The following is a 15,501-nucleotide window of genomic DNA, read 5'->3' as shown; positions in this document are numbered from 1 at the left end:
TATAGTACACTACAGTGCAAGAGTGTGATTTCAGGTATTAAAGAAGCTGTATGTCATTTTCTGCTACCTCTAAAATGAACTGCAGTTCTAATAATAATAATAATAATAATAATAATAATAATAATAATAATAATAATACTGACCAGCTTTTCTTCTTCCTTCTGAAGCTGGTCTTTTTTCCCCTCTGTTGGACGTCCTGTTAAGGGAATAGTGTCAGAGCTGAACTGGGGGTGGAGTTCATTTCTGGGCCAGAAAATGAAACCACCACTTTAGAAGCAAAATTGTAATGCAGTTCAACAAATCATCAGATCAACAAATACATAATAATGTTACACATTTGTTGCGTGTGAAATAAGCATGGTGTTTATTCTAGAAAACAATCATCATCAATAAAAAACAATACTCAGACGAAACTCACAGGACAAACTGCACCTGAATTAAGACACATCAACTGATAAACAGTCAAGCTAATAATACACTAACATAAAACAGGTACACATGAGAGAGAGTGGCATTTAAATGACAAAAAAAGGGGTGGAGACAAAACCAGGAAGTGAGAACAAAGACACATCACATTAGGGGGGGGGGGTCATGGGTGCGTCTCAATCAGCTCCCTAGTTCAGTAGTCAGGGCACCGAGCAGGGAGTCAGACATTTTCTTTCTTTCATTCTCTCTCTCTCTCTCTCTCTCTCTCTCTTTCTCAATCACAAATCCTTCCTGTGCACTGGAACGTTCGCTCAATAAAACGCTTGCTACGTTCCATTACTAGAAATGACGGCATATTTTCTGAAAGATATGGCAGACGAACCAAATTCAAAACATAAGCAGCTTGTTATCAGAAATAACTGATATACATCAGCAATTTTCACTGTATCTGATGTTCTGTACATGGTTTGTTGGAATGATTTTAAAAACACTGCTAGCTAGCTAGCCTACGCTCAAAACACAGCTTGCTAGCCTACGATCCTGCTTGAAAATTGTATCATGACAGAAACGATTGTTAATAATATACTTTAAACAGCATACAAAACATAATGTCAACGATATTGGTGCTGCCTTTTGTTGCCAGTGGTGACGTTTTACGACATAGATACAATATGTAGTGAGCCATAATAATGTACTGATTGCTACCTAGCGAGCTCATTATCACCCCATGACAACACCTTTATACTATATATATATATATATATATATATATATATATATATATATATATATATATATATATATATATATATATGTGTGTGTGTGTGTGTGTGTGTGTGTACAGTCCTATGCAAAAGTTTAGGAACCCCTGACAATTTCCACGATTTTCATTTATAAATATTTGGGTAGGGGGCATGGTGGCTTAGTGGTTAGCACGTTTGCCTCCAGGGTTGGGGGTTCGATTCCCGCCTCCAGTAAAATTCGGTGGGGATTCCATCATGCTGTGTGGTTGTGTGGTCAGTGCCGGTACTGGGAATCTGGTTAAAGTTGAGGGTCGCATGGATTCCACTCAATATCAGCAGATTCTTGAGAATATTGTTGAGGAATCAGTCACATAGTTGAAGATACTCCGGGGCCAGATTTTTCAACAAGACAACCACCCAAAACACTGCTCAAAATGTACTGGGGCGTTTTTTTTTGCAGAGGAACAAGTACAATGTTCTGGAACGGCCATCCCAGTCCCCAGACCTGAATATCATCGAACATCTGTGGGGTGATTTGAAGCGGGCTGTCCATGTTCGGCAACCATCAAACCTAACTGAACTGGAGAAGTTTTGTAAGGACGGACGGTCCAAAATACATTCATCCAGAATCCAGACACTCGTTACAGGCTATAGCGTCTAGAGGCTGTTATTTCTGCTAAATATTGATGTGATTTTTTTCTGTTGGGGTGCCCAAATTTTTGCACCGTCTAATTTCATTTTGATGCATATTGCATATTTTCTGTTAATCCAATAAACCTCATATCACTAGTGAAATATTATAATGAAATATTTATAAATGAAAATCATGGAAATTGTTCCTAAACGTTTGCATACATGTGTGGATATATATTTTATTCTGAGCTACAAATCTTAAAAAAATTATTTGATCTCCCTCTTAGCTTTTTATATTGGAGTCTGTTCCTCTAGTTTATTTCATTAGACTGAGTGTCTAATCACTTGCCCACGATAATCCGCTTGAAATCAGGTAAATAACAAACATAGGGAAACTTAGGTGACCTCTATAAATGATTTACGCCTAAATTACTCTGGACCTGAGGCCTAAAAAATCACTACTGAGTCACATACAACACCGGATCAGTAAAACAACACGCTGACCTCGAATTGTGTTTTTATATTCAAACATAATCAACCTTTTTCCCTCCCTGAGTGCGACTGTTCTTGACAGGTATTCCTTCCATTCTCCTCGTTCTTCTACCTGGCATGTGTCCCATTCAACGGTACACTACACCCTGACCATATACACACTCATGTGCTCATCAATAATCCTTCACAAGCATGAAACCTGATTACAAAGTGAGTTGGCATTAAAGTGCAGCCTGCTGGAATCAAACACTTCCCCGAACTCACTGAACAATACTCAACACCTGAAGGCAAACAGGGTGAAAAGTGAGGATTCTTAATGATTGATCCTTAAAGGAGATCTTGAGGACTTCTGCAAGATGTTAATGGTGTGCCTTAGGAAACGAGAAGATATTCCAGGTTTGAAGAACCTTATATCAGTTATTGAATATCAAACAAGGAACTATATGATTGTTAGATGATCTGGATCGACTGAGGAGGAACTTTAATAGTAATTAATAAGTCTGTGATATCCTCTGTCCAGTTTAGAATCCTGTTACAAATTACAGTGATGAGAAAATGCCTTGATTTACAGGAGAAGGTTCATTGGGCTTCCGGGATTTGTAGGTAGATCAGAGTATATCAGGGTTTGGCGCTCGGACATGACAGACGTATCCGGATAGAAAGTGTTGGATTTATAGACATATCGTTATACACAAAATACTTATTTTCTGGGGTGTATTTAATAAAATAAACATTGTTGTTAAAAATGTGGTGTGAACAGATTAGGACTGAATCGAAATGCAAGATGGGAAAGCTAGCGAGCTAACGTTAGCACCAGAAAATCATCGAACGTGTACATCATCAGTGTAAAAAACTTGCTATTGAGGAGAACATGATTTTTTTTTTAGTTGTCCAATCACTTGGAAAACTTCAGCTTTCCGCCTGTTGACGTAACTGAAATTTTTTTTTACTTAGGGTTCTGATATACTTTAAAACTATAAGGTGTAAGTTGTAGCAATCAGCAAAAAAAAGAGCAAATATTCCCGCCTCCACCTTGTGTGTGTGGAGTTTGCATGTTCTCCCCGTGCCTCTGGGGTTTCCTCCGGGTACTCCGGTTTCCTCCCCCGGTCCAAAGACATGCATGGTAGGTTTATTGGCATCTCTGGAAAATTGTCCGTAGTGTGTGAGTGTGTGAGTGAATGAGAGTGTGTGTGTGTGCCCTGTGATGGGTTGGCACTCCGTCCAGGGTGTATCCTGCCTCGATGCCCGATGACGCCTGAGATAGGCACAGGCTCCCCGTGACCCGAGAAGTTCGGATAAGCGGTAGTAGATGAATGAATGAATGAATGAATGAATAGCGAAAACTGATGTATTGACAATTCACCAACACAACCACTTGGTAGCTTAGTACTTAAAGTGTTGGACTACTGATTGGAAGGTTGTGAGTTTGAATCTCAGGTCCACCAAGATGCCACTGCTGGGCCCTTAAGAAAGGCCCTAAACTCTCAGTTGTATAAAAAAGATTAAAAAAAAAAAACTTAGTCGCTCCAGAGATGGATGTCTGAAAAACACGATGGCTGAGATGAGTAACAAAGTGGTTTTGAGTTCTTCATGAAGTTGAAAACATAGGCTCTGGTCGGTGTGACCACATAAACTAGCACACATAGTTTTCCATTGCTGAATGATAGACTAATCAGTATTACACCAGATGTCTATATAAGGCACAAACATGCTCATTGCTGGAACTGAACCAAGCGAATGAACCAAAGTGGCCAGAAAGGTTCTAAATAAATAAATAAATAAATAAATAAATAAATCCCATTTCTTTATTGAATTAAACTTTCTTCTACATGTCATGATATCAAAAGAACGATACACAGCTTTCAGATGTTCTGGTCTGTTTTTGGTCCTCATACATAAAAATAGGACACGTGAGTACTGTAAGATGAATTTGGAGACGCCGTGAGAGGTATCCTCATGTAAACCGTATAGGACTTTCACTCTGGCACCAGAACAGTTGCTACCGATGGCGCTTGCAAAATAAAGGCGCATTTCTTTCTTCAGAGCCAAGCTGGAAAGCCGACAGGCTCGAACCTTTGTTCTTGGTGCCTTAGTCTTCTAAACGACACACAAATAGAGTTGGAGGGAAAAAAAATCCAGTCTGCACAAGGAGCCCCAGAGACGTGTCTCCCGTTTACTCTCGTCTGCCGAAAAAGGTCCGAGAAACCGCCGGAGAGCTCTGTGAATTCTCACATGAGTGTGTGCCACTCTCTTAAGTCGAACCGTTTTTGTTTAAGAAAGCGCTTATGAGAGCACCTCGGGGAGTTTCGGCTGGACGTCCAGCAGTTTAATTCCTGCATTTCTCCTGGATGAGGTTTTAATCATGTTCACATTCCCTGTGATTGATTACCAGTTTATTGTACTAGCAAGACGTTCGGGGGGGTGGTTATAAATTCCCCGTGTTCCTTTTTCTTTGGAATGTGCCCTCCTACATATTCATGCAGGACAGAAATTTAGGCCAACTGCTTCATGAGAAACATAAAGAGTTGGCAGCTGTTAGTCATGTACAGACGTGATGTATTTTGAGAAGATGAAGCGATGTGATTGATGGGAAGACACACTTCTTTGGAGCATAATGGAGCATTGTGTGGGATTACGCTCTTTTGGCCTCTCTTCTCATGGACTCGAGGCTGTCTGTGAAAGATACAGTGATACAGTAGATGACTGGCTCGTAGAAACAGAAGAAACCAAGAAGTGAAATGATCGAGTGAGATCTTTGCCTAGCTCTTGAACTCTGGCACGACTGGGGAGAAAATATGTCCACCTTCAAGTTGTGAGAAGATCCAGACAGCATTGGAGTTGTAAATAAATCCAAATCCAGTGTATTATCCAGATTTCAGTGCTTATGCTGTTCCTAGTGAGAAGAGAAAAAAACATGCTTGTGTGATGACGTCAGGTTGTGATGTGAGATGAGGAGAGCTGAAATCTAATATCTAGGAATTGTTATTTGAGTTACGCGATGCATTATATCACAAAGTCTCATCAGTGGAATTATACAAGAAGATGGATTACACACTCACCAACACACACACACACACACACACACACACACACACACACACACACACACACACACACACACACACACACACACACAATAAATTCTTAATAATCCCCAAGATTCATGCCATTTTTCCTGAGAATAACAAATGTTTTCCATTTAAAGCTTTTTTTTAACGTTTTAACGTTTTCCATTTAAAGTTTTTTTTAATTCTATTTAACCAAAAAAAGTAAGTAAAACTAAAATAAATTCTTACTTAAGTGTAATTTATAATTGGATTGGATCATGTGTGCTTAGTCTATCTATTCTGAGTTTACTCTAATAAGTATATAGTTAATTAAGAAAATTGTATCAAAAATCAGACATGACTGTGGGGGGCACGGTGGCTTAGTGGTTAGCACGTTCGCCTCACACCCCCAGGGTCGGGGTTCGATTCCCGCCTCCGCCTTGTGTGTATGGAGTTTGCATGTTCTCCCCGTGCCTCGGGGGTTTCCTCCGGGTACTCCGGTTTCCTCCCCCGGTCCAAAGACATGCATGGTAGGTTGATTGGCATCTCTGGAAAATTGTCCGTAGTTTGTGTGTGTGTGTGAGTGAATGAGAGTGTGTGTGTGTGAGTGAATGAGAGTGTGTGTGTGCCCTGTGATGGGTTGGCACTCCGTCCAGGGTGTATCCTGCCTCGATGCCCGATGACGCCTGAGATAGGCACAGGCTCCCCGTGACCCGAGAAGTTCGGATAAGCGGTAGAAAATGAGTGAGAGAGAGAGTGAGAGATACATGACTGTCACTGTGGGTTTGAAAGAAATCAGCCCCAGCCTTGCTTTTTCCTTCTTTGTGCAATTCTTCTGATATCCACTGGTGGCACTGCTGCTCTCAGTCCCACAGACATCTATAACAAGACAATGTTTATTAACAGCGATCGGATTAACCTAATCTGACATGGATTTTAAAAAATTATACCTTTTCATTTTTAAAATGTGTGGGATTAGCTTTGTAAGCACATTTATACTGGTCGCTCCTATGGATTGTGTACGGTCTAGCATCCATTGTATTAAAAGATTGATTTGTGTGTGTGTGTGTGTGTGTGTGTGTATGTGTGTGTGTGTATACTGCCTGAGTCTAATATAAGAAAGGATGAAATCTGTTCAGTGAGTTTCAGAGAGTTGGGAGTTCATTAACACAGCACATCCTCTCTCCTGTCTAGCCCAAGCTCTGAATTGATGAAGCATAAAGAAAGAGAAAAGTTTTTCTAACTGGCTGTTTGTTCATGTTACTGAGCAAACTTTCTTTTTTTCTGGATGATTTGCAAAATCTTATAGATCATATTTCAGGAAATGAGGCATTTTTTTCTGAGGTACATTTTCTCACAAATGCTATCGCTAGTATGTTTCCCATTACTGGATAGATCAGAGCATCTGTTAGCACCCACCTCTGATGCTAATCCGGTCTGATTTTCACGAGGCCTCTTGCTAACATCTGGTTGCAGCGATAAGCCATAATGTGGCCATGCTATCATGTTGTGATCATGACTCTACTTATATGCACATGCACTAAAAACACTCACTCATTTTCTACCGCTTATCCGAACTTCTCGGGTCACGGGGAGCCTGTGCCTATCTCAGGCGTTATCGGGCATCGAGGCAGGATACACCCTGGACGGAGTGCCAACCCATCGCAGGGCACACACACACTCTCATTCACTCACACACTCACACACTACGAACAATTTCCCAGAGATGCCTACCATGCACGTCTTTGGACCGGGGGAGGAAACCGGAGTACCCGGAGGAAACCCCCGAGGCACGGGGAGAACATGCAAACTCCGCACACACAAGGCGGGAATCGAACCCCGACCCCGGAGGTGTGAGGCGAAAGTGCTAACCACTAAGCCACTGTGCCCCCCTTCACTAAAAACACATTTAAGGATATTTAAGAAATCAGCCACCTGTAGGTCATTTGAGCAGTTTGAAAGTAAATGTGTTACTGTACTGATAAAGACAAACGTACAAAAGTATTCAATCTTCTATCATGCTGATAGACAGAAACTTCCAAAAACCTACCAATGGTTATCGCTCGTGCCATCTGAATTGGGGTAAACTGTTTACGGTCCTAAGAAGGTTTTTCTACTGAAAGGACTAGATAATTTTTTTTTCTGGAAAAAAAAAAAACACACTTGGCTTATGTTTGAAAATCCAAGGGGTCAGCCAGAGTGCTGCTGGACTTCTGTTCCTATTCACGCTGGGTTTCGTGGCTCTTGCTCCAATCTGTCCTGCTGCAGTTTCCCTTAGCAGGAAACACTCCTGCTAAAATAAGTTTAGTGCTTTTTCCTCAGGTGCCAAATCTTGACATCTTCCTTCTCTGAAACATCCCTTTTTGTCTTGTCTAGTCCTGCTTTTCTCTTAGACACAAAGACATGTGCTATGGGATTAGACAGTCATACATCCCTGTGTTCATGCTAGCATTCCGCTTGTACTGTCTCTTGATAATGTGCTAATGTGTACCCTCTGTCTAGCATTCTCAGCTGCAATCACAAATGGTATCTGATTATGAGTTGCACTACTAAATGTTTCAAATAAATATATAAAAAGAATTAGCTTTTACTAGGAACACAAGCTAACACTACTAGCTGTGTACGCTCATCAGAGACACCATCATACACCTATAAAGCTTGGAATGTTCTTCTAACTAGTCAAAAAGTGTGAAAGTTGGTTGTTTTAATGACATGTTACATACCAGGCTAAATATATTAGCTCCAACTGAGTGTATGTATCTAGTACAGTCAGCTTCAAATTAGAAGCTGCTAATCAAACAATGTGTACCTAGCTACCACAGTTAGCTTAATCCGCTAATCAAAGTCAGTGTTAAAGCTATAAGCTAATAAGATATACTTAGCTAGTATTGTTAGCTTGCACTGCTAATTAAAGGGAGTATATGTAGCTACTACAGTTAGCTTAATCTGCTAATCAAAGTCAGTGTTAAAGCTATAAGCTAATAAGATATACTTAGCTAGTATTGTTAGTTTGCACTGCTAATTCAAGGGAGTATATGTAACTACTACAGTTAGCTTAATCAGCTAATCAAAATGAGTGTATGCAGTGAGTCTTCCTAGCTAGTACAGTTAGCTTCATCTGCTAAACAAAGTGAGGATATGTAGATACTTTTACTGCTAATCAAACAATGTGTACCTAGCTACTACAGTTAGCTTAATCGGCTAATCAAAGTGAGTGTACTAAGCTAGTATTGTTAGCTTGGGGATTAAAGGGAGTATATGTAGCTACTACAGTTAGCTTAATCAGTTAATCAAAATGAGTGTACAATATGCATTGAGTCTTCCTAGCTAGTACAGTTAGCTTGTACTGCTAATAAAAGTAAGTGTACTTAGCAAGTACAGTTAGCTTGCCGCGCTAGGTAAAGTGAGTGCATGTAGCTACTACAGTTAGCTTGATCTGCTAATCAGAGTGAAGGTATGGAGTGAGTATTCCTAGCGAGTACCGTTCAAAGTCAGCGTATGTAGCTACTTGTACTGCTAATCAAACAGAGGGAACCTAACTACTACAGTAAGCTTAAACTGCTCATCAAAGCGAGGGTAACAGTTAGTACAGTAGGCTTGTATCGTATCATTTTTTTAGTGTGAACACAGGGTTGGGTGTGTGTGGGTGTATTGGTGTGTAAGTGTGTGTATTCATCCTCCATTTTCTTCCTAATGCAGCACATCTGACATCACAGGAGCTGAAACAGAGGCTCGGTGCACGTTCTGCTTTCATCCACCTTTCATGCATGAGAGATCAGTACAAACAGATTATGTAGACTATAAATAGGCATTACCCATGATGCTACACTTCACAGCAAGCTTTCTGAAAGTCAGAAATTCAATTACACAGTCGACGCAATCTCGAGAAACCGACTCACGAAGTCATTCATCATCTTCAAGGATTCCAAGTACCTGAACATTTGATGGATGTAGGCATCAGATCTAATGTCTTAATGGTGCTTATTTTTGTCTGATTTTTTTTTCATCACTCGTAACACAGTCCCTGATATGCGCTTTAATTCCGACAGCCAGCACAGTTTGGGATGCTGCCCAGACCGTTGGTACAATGATTAGTGTTTATTTGCAGTAAATGTTACTCTACATGTTTATCTGGAGCTCTGCTGAGAAGTTCATTTTGCTCAAAGACATTCAGAACATTAATCCTGGATCACAGAAGGTTTAAATGAGACCAAGAACAAAGATTAAAATCCGTAATCTCTGTTTTTTGTGCGTTAGCGACAATCACAAAATCTCAGCAGGATGTTGGATTTTTATTATTTTCTAAAAATATTTTTTTTCCTCTAATATCCGGATTGTTAATATTTCCGACTGTGTCCAAGAGTGTCTAATCATCATCATCATCATCATCATCATCATCATCATCATCTGCATTAACAATATTTAGAGTGTTAGATCTAACATTTTTTGCACACTTTCATTCATTCATTCATTCATTTTCTACCGCTTATCTGAACTTCTCGGGTCACGGGGAGCCTGTGCCTATCTCAGGCATCATAGGGCATCGAGGCAGGATACACCCTGGACGGAGTGCCAACCCATCACAGGGCACACACACTCTCATTCACACACACACTACGGACAATTTTCCACAGATGTCAATCAACCTACCATGCATGTCTTTGGACCGGGGGAGGAAACCGGAGTACCCGGAGGAAACCCCTGAGGCACGGGGAGAACATGCAAACTCCACACACACAAGGCGGAGGCGGGAATCGAACCCCCGAACCTGGAGATGTGAGGCGAACGTGCTAACCACTAAGCCACTATGCCCCCCCCCCCCTTTAATTCATTTAACAAATTTGAATTTTTCAGCCACATGCTGGACTTTAGTCAAGTCAAACATCGACATATTTATAGATACTATTTTATTAATGAGCTCTTAAAATTCTCCGTCTTTTATGACAGGAAGTCAGATGGTGATTTTGAGAATGTTTTATTTCCATGCCGTTGTTTTGTTTTGTTTTCTTTTTTCACAGATTATTTTACACCCGCCTTTGTAATTTCAGCCTGTGATTTGTCTTGTTTCATCAAAAGCGTGCGATTTGACAATTAATATTGGATCGTCATGTATCAGTGTCATTTAACTCCTCCAAGTCTTCCTGCCTGAGGCTTTTCACTGTCACTGAGTGTGTGTGTGTGTGAGAGGGTGTGTGTTTCCATATGGAAAGTTTTGTAAAATACACATCTGATATTTGCCGTGTAATTTAGCCCTCTTTGATCCATCTTGGGATTTGGCCAGCTGTATTAAAGCCCTTTAAGCTCATAGGGTTTTTTTTCTCTTCAGATCTAGATCTTTGTAAGCGCTCTAACATCAGCTTTATTAATGGCATGCTGACATTCTTGTAATCATTTACCGCATGATTCATGCTAGAACTTTCTAAAGCACTATAGAGCCTCACGTAGGTGTCCGTGTATGCGTATGTGTGCGTATGTGTGTGAATTTGGAAGGACGGAATGAACACGTCAGTAGGATAAAATGCAGAAACGTCGGACGTCCTAAAAAACGCTTGTTTGAATCAGGTGGTTTTTATAGAAGCGGCGATTCTTTGCTTTGACAACGATTGCGGCTTTTTTAACGGACGAGGGACGAGGGAGCATCAGGAAATCTGCAGCATCTGATCTGATCTGATCTGATCTGATCTGATCGATTCTGGATGAGATACTATTTCTGGCTTTGTGTAAAATGAAGGTTATGGAATCGTATTCAGGAAGTAGTCTAGTCTAGTCTAGTGATGATGCTGGTGTTGGTAGAAATGCGGAAGAATGCGGAAGAAAGTTTGTTTTGAGGGATAAATGATTTGGAAATTATGATGTAGAAGAAGAGCTAAAGGAAGGGAGGGTGAGTTTGTCTTAGTTCGTAGCCCAGGCTGCAGTGTGCAGTGTGCATTGTGCTGAGGTAAGCATGCAGCATACAGAAACCTACACGACCATAATGGGGTATGCAATCGCTGATTGGTGGTTAAGCTGTTATTCCAGTCAGCTCTGGTATTATGCAGCTCTGGTAATTTTTCTAATCTACCCTTCTGGATACAAAGATGAGTTTTAGTAGACATACATTTTTACCCAAGAGTCTTTGCACTCACTCTTTTCCAGTATACCTCTTCCTTTGATGGGATGCATGACCTAAACCCCTGGTGTAACGCGCAGTAACATCATCTACGCTCTGTCCCGCTGTGTGATATCTGGTGTTGTGTGAAAGGCAGAAGTACAGACTTCACCGGGCCTCGTCATTATTGGCAAGAACTCTGTCTTTCTGCTCCGGAGGGGGCTGCTGGACTGCTGCAGTGGAATTTTAATACCCTACAGACATCAATCAGGTCGAATGAAGCCAGTCTCGTTCATCCCGTGTTTCCTGTGCGCTCTGCTGACGGCTGGCTTTCTGGACACGCATGTCAGGGATTAATATTTGACAGCAAGACCTCTTTCTAAGCCGATGTTTAAGCCTGATGTTAAGCATGCGCTAGAAAAACTGTCAAATATATTCCCGGTCTCATGATTTTGCTTCTTTAGATGTTCTGATGTTTTTTTAGGGGTAGGATCAATTTAAATCCAAACTCTAAAATGATCCATGACCGATTCTTTAGCAGGAGAGTCGATAACGACGGTAGTTAATTTCAGTACATTTCTATCGATACTAACGGTGTACTTCACAGCATTAATATTATTTCATTTTTTTATTTATTTGTTTTTCTACCTTCTATCCAGTGGTGCTGGGATTTTACTTCCCAACCTTCTGACCCGTAGTCCCAAATCTTAACCGTCACCCAAGTCACACTTCTAACAAGACAAAAACAAAACCAGGAAGCGGTCCAAAACGAAAACACAAGAAACAGGAAGTAGAGCACAAAACAAAAAAGTCTCGTTAAAGGTACACAAACCTAATGGCTTCTTTTCTTTCCTTAACTATAGTTCCTCATTTCCGTCCCTTGCATTTTAACTCTTTCCTCTGTGACTATAAGAAACATAAGACTTTTTTTTTTCTTTGCTTACTGTTGTGTCACGTTAAAAGCGACAGAACGTATCGACATATGCTCCAGAAAGATACAGTGAATGCAAATTTTTGTGATTTAAACATGAACTATTTTGAACTTTTATGGAGATTTTGAGAGAATTTTAACAAACATCACTCATCACATCTTTTTCATTATCACAATGTAAAACCGAGGCAAGAAAAATAACTCCATTAATCACGTTATATCTTAAATTAGATTAGGGTTTGTTTGGTCCGCCCTTCTCCGTATGCCTCGTGAAGGACATGCAGGCTGCTCGGGGTGAGTGCTCCGTGTGAGATTTCCCCTCCGGTCGGAAGAGTGTGATTTTGTTGCAGCATGTTCGAGAGAATCTTTGTGACGGACTCTGCAGAAAAACCTTTCGGAGAGTCTGAGCGTTGCGTCGTGTTCCACTGCAGTGCTACAGCAGAAGAACGCTGACGTTCGGTTTCTGTGAAGCGACTATCGGTTATATAACGAAGCGTCGAACAGCAAAGTGAGGAACGCTCCTCCAAAACATGAATTATGCCCATGACAGACACAATTCAGAAGAGGCCGTGATGAAAAGCCTTGCTTGGCAGACATCTTGGAAAGTTTGCATCCTTTTTTCCCCCTCCATATTTTTTCCTTTTCCTGTGTATCGGCACTTAGCTAGACGCTCATACATGCTGCGTTATGAACAATCATTTCCAATTTTCTGTGTTCAGGCAGATTTACAGTGTAATAGTGCAGCGACTGCAGAGAATGCCATATGGAGAAAGGATGTAATATAATATAACATTATGTTATACTATACTATATTATGTTATATTAGGCTGCCATTTAAAATCGAAATGGCTTTTTGTCATCATGACATTCTTGTAGCTTTATATGATCTTCCCAGGTGCCTGATCGCAGACCCGGTAAACGCCTCCGTTTCCTTCAGCCTGGCGAGCCTCCATCTTGTCTTTTTGTACAAACAAAACCTCTGTTTTAGATCAGATTCATCTGCTACACTACTGCGCTTGTGACCAAGAAACAAATCTGTGCCAGGATCCCGTAGAAGAAGGCTGCTGAGTCAAACACTGGCACCTTCTCGATCAGGACACATCGTGCCCTGCGGTTGCTACCCGGTGTCTTTAGAGCCGTTAATTTTTTGCATCCGCTTGTCATCCATATGTACACCAGTCTGTATTTTCTCTTAGCCCGCTAATGCACATAGGTTTCCACCACAAGTCAGTTTGTCAGAGGGTACGACATGCTGTTTTCTGCATAAGACAGATGGCTAGTATTTCAGTATTCAGCGTGAAATGGCGGACCGAATTTTGTTTGTTTGTCATATGCGCTGTGTAGTTTTAGTTGCTGACTCTCAGATGAGAGAGTTTTGATTGGGGTTAATATGTGCAGTGCTGTTAGTGGTTAGTGGTTAATGGTTAAAAACTATCTTTTTTGCAAACTTTACCAGTTGTATTCTAATAATAATAATAATCCTTTACCATTTATACATAACCAGTTCATCTTTTATCCAAATCAAATTTCATACTTCTGATTATCGTGGAGGCGGTAATGGTGGCTTAGCGGTTAGCACGTTCGCCTCAGACCTCCAGGGTTGGGGGCTGCCTCCGCCTTGTGTGTGTGTAGTTTGCATGTTCTCCCCGTGCCTCGGGGGTTTCCTCCGGGTACTCCGGTTTCCTCCCCCGGTCCAAAGACATGCATGGTAGGTTTAGCCACCGTGGTCTTGTTAAAAGAGTAGCTTTAGTGCAGTGTATGTTCTTTGTATCATGTTGTATAGCTGTTTCCTTTATAATAAGGTAGATTGTCTGCAGTCTAGCTGTTTTATTTGAACTAATTAGTAGTCTGTAGTGTCACCAGTCTGTAAATGTTAACCAGTGAGGCAGGAGCCCATGCTTCAGGGGCTAATTAAGAATAAACATGCTAATTTCACACTTCCACAGCCGAATGCTAAGACTACTACTGAAATGAGTGACTTGCCAGGAAGGCTACGATACAGTAAGTAGTAAACTGATGCTTGAAGCTATAGTGTAGTACTAGTCTTTTTTTTTTTTTTTTTTTTTTGAGGTTTCACTCAATTAATCCTTTGGTGGAAGCCATGCCCTTGTTCGAGGACTCGTAAATAGTTAACAGAGAAAGTGAACAGATGTATCGTGGACCAAATTCGTGAGCATTGAGGGGATCAATGGGCTGGCCAGGCAGCTGTGTTCTGGATCTTGCAGTGACTCTGTCTTTGTCTCACATCTGTCAGTTCTGCTGCACTGATAAAGCTGGACTGACCCTTAGTGACCTTAGCTTCCCCCAGTCCCAGATGGATATGAGGACGTCCTCGAATCAGGTGTCTGACCATCTAACTGAAAAGACATTAATTGATGAAAAGACGTGTCTTATCTAACTTTAGCATAACATTAATTGACTAGAACTGCGTAATTGTGGTATGTTATGAGCTGTGTAGCTGTGTAGGAGCTGCTTACTGGCAGTGGCAATTAATGGTGAAGACGTCATGGTTGATTTTTTTTAGGAGATTATACAGTAATACAATAATATGCAGTAAACAAATATAGTACATTTTAACTCAAAACATGCTTCATTTACCATTTAGCTTGTAAGTGTTTGGGAAAGAGGACAGGGGTGAGAGCTCCACAAAATTCCTGGTTTGTATGCCGATCGGTTCATCTACTATTAGACTGTAGAGAAAACAGGTGATCTAATCTAATCTAATCTAATCTAATCTGATCTGATCTGATCAGAGATACGGGTTGTAAGCATTGTCACTTGAACACGCCACTCACCGATTACCACTTCACACTTCCCTCGAGTGTTGCTGTTTGAAGACACAGTGGTCGGTAGCGCTGCTGAGAGCAAGAAAAAAATCCTACAGATCAAAACTAGCTGCTTTTCATCACATCTCCAAACTCCTGCAGAAGATTGAAGATAACATGTCACCGTGTCTCACACTGATGCAGAGAGCCGAGCGCACTTGACTCCTTGCTGTGATTATTTTTAATCGCTTGGTTAAATAAGACCTAGAACAGATCGTTCCTCTTGTTATTCTTCTGGCCATTTCTCATGGCTCGTGTCCATCAGTAAATTGTTGCCGAGTCTGCAGGCTTGCCTCTGAAGGACTTGGCAGATTCT

At 41.0% G+C, this 15,501-nt stretch overlaps 1 protein-coding gene and 1 long non-coding RNA gene across 9 annotated transcripts in view; one reads left to right on the top strand and one right to left on the bottom strand.

Annotated features, from left to right (window-relative positions):
* The window catches only part of dbn1 (drebrin 1), a 65,030-nt gene that overhangs the window by 1,574 nt on the left and 47,955 nt on the right, over nt 1-15,501 (top strand). The window lies entirely within an intron of this gene.
* On the bottom strand, nt 3,571-8,579 carry LOC125139886. Its single transcript, XR_007139030.1, has 3 exons — nt 7,392-8,579; nt 5,098-5,187; nt 3,571-4,967 (listed from the first exon to the last, which is right to left on the bottom strand). It is a non-coding gene; the product is annotated as an uncharacterized LOC125139886 (long non-coding RNA).

The sequence above is a fragment of the Tachysurus fulvidraco genome, chromosome 21 (genome assembly GCF_022655615.1).
Source record: "Tachysurus fulvidraco isolate hzauxx_2018 chromosome 21, HZAU_PFXX_2.0, whole genome shotgun sequence".
In the NCBI taxonomy this organism is placed as follows: domain Eukaryota; kingdom Metazoa; phylum Chordata; class Actinopteri; order Siluriformes; family Bagridae; genus Tachysurus; species Tachysurus fulvidraco.
Note: the sequence above shows the minus strand (reverse complement) of the source record. Positions and strands in the feature narration are given on the sequence as shown.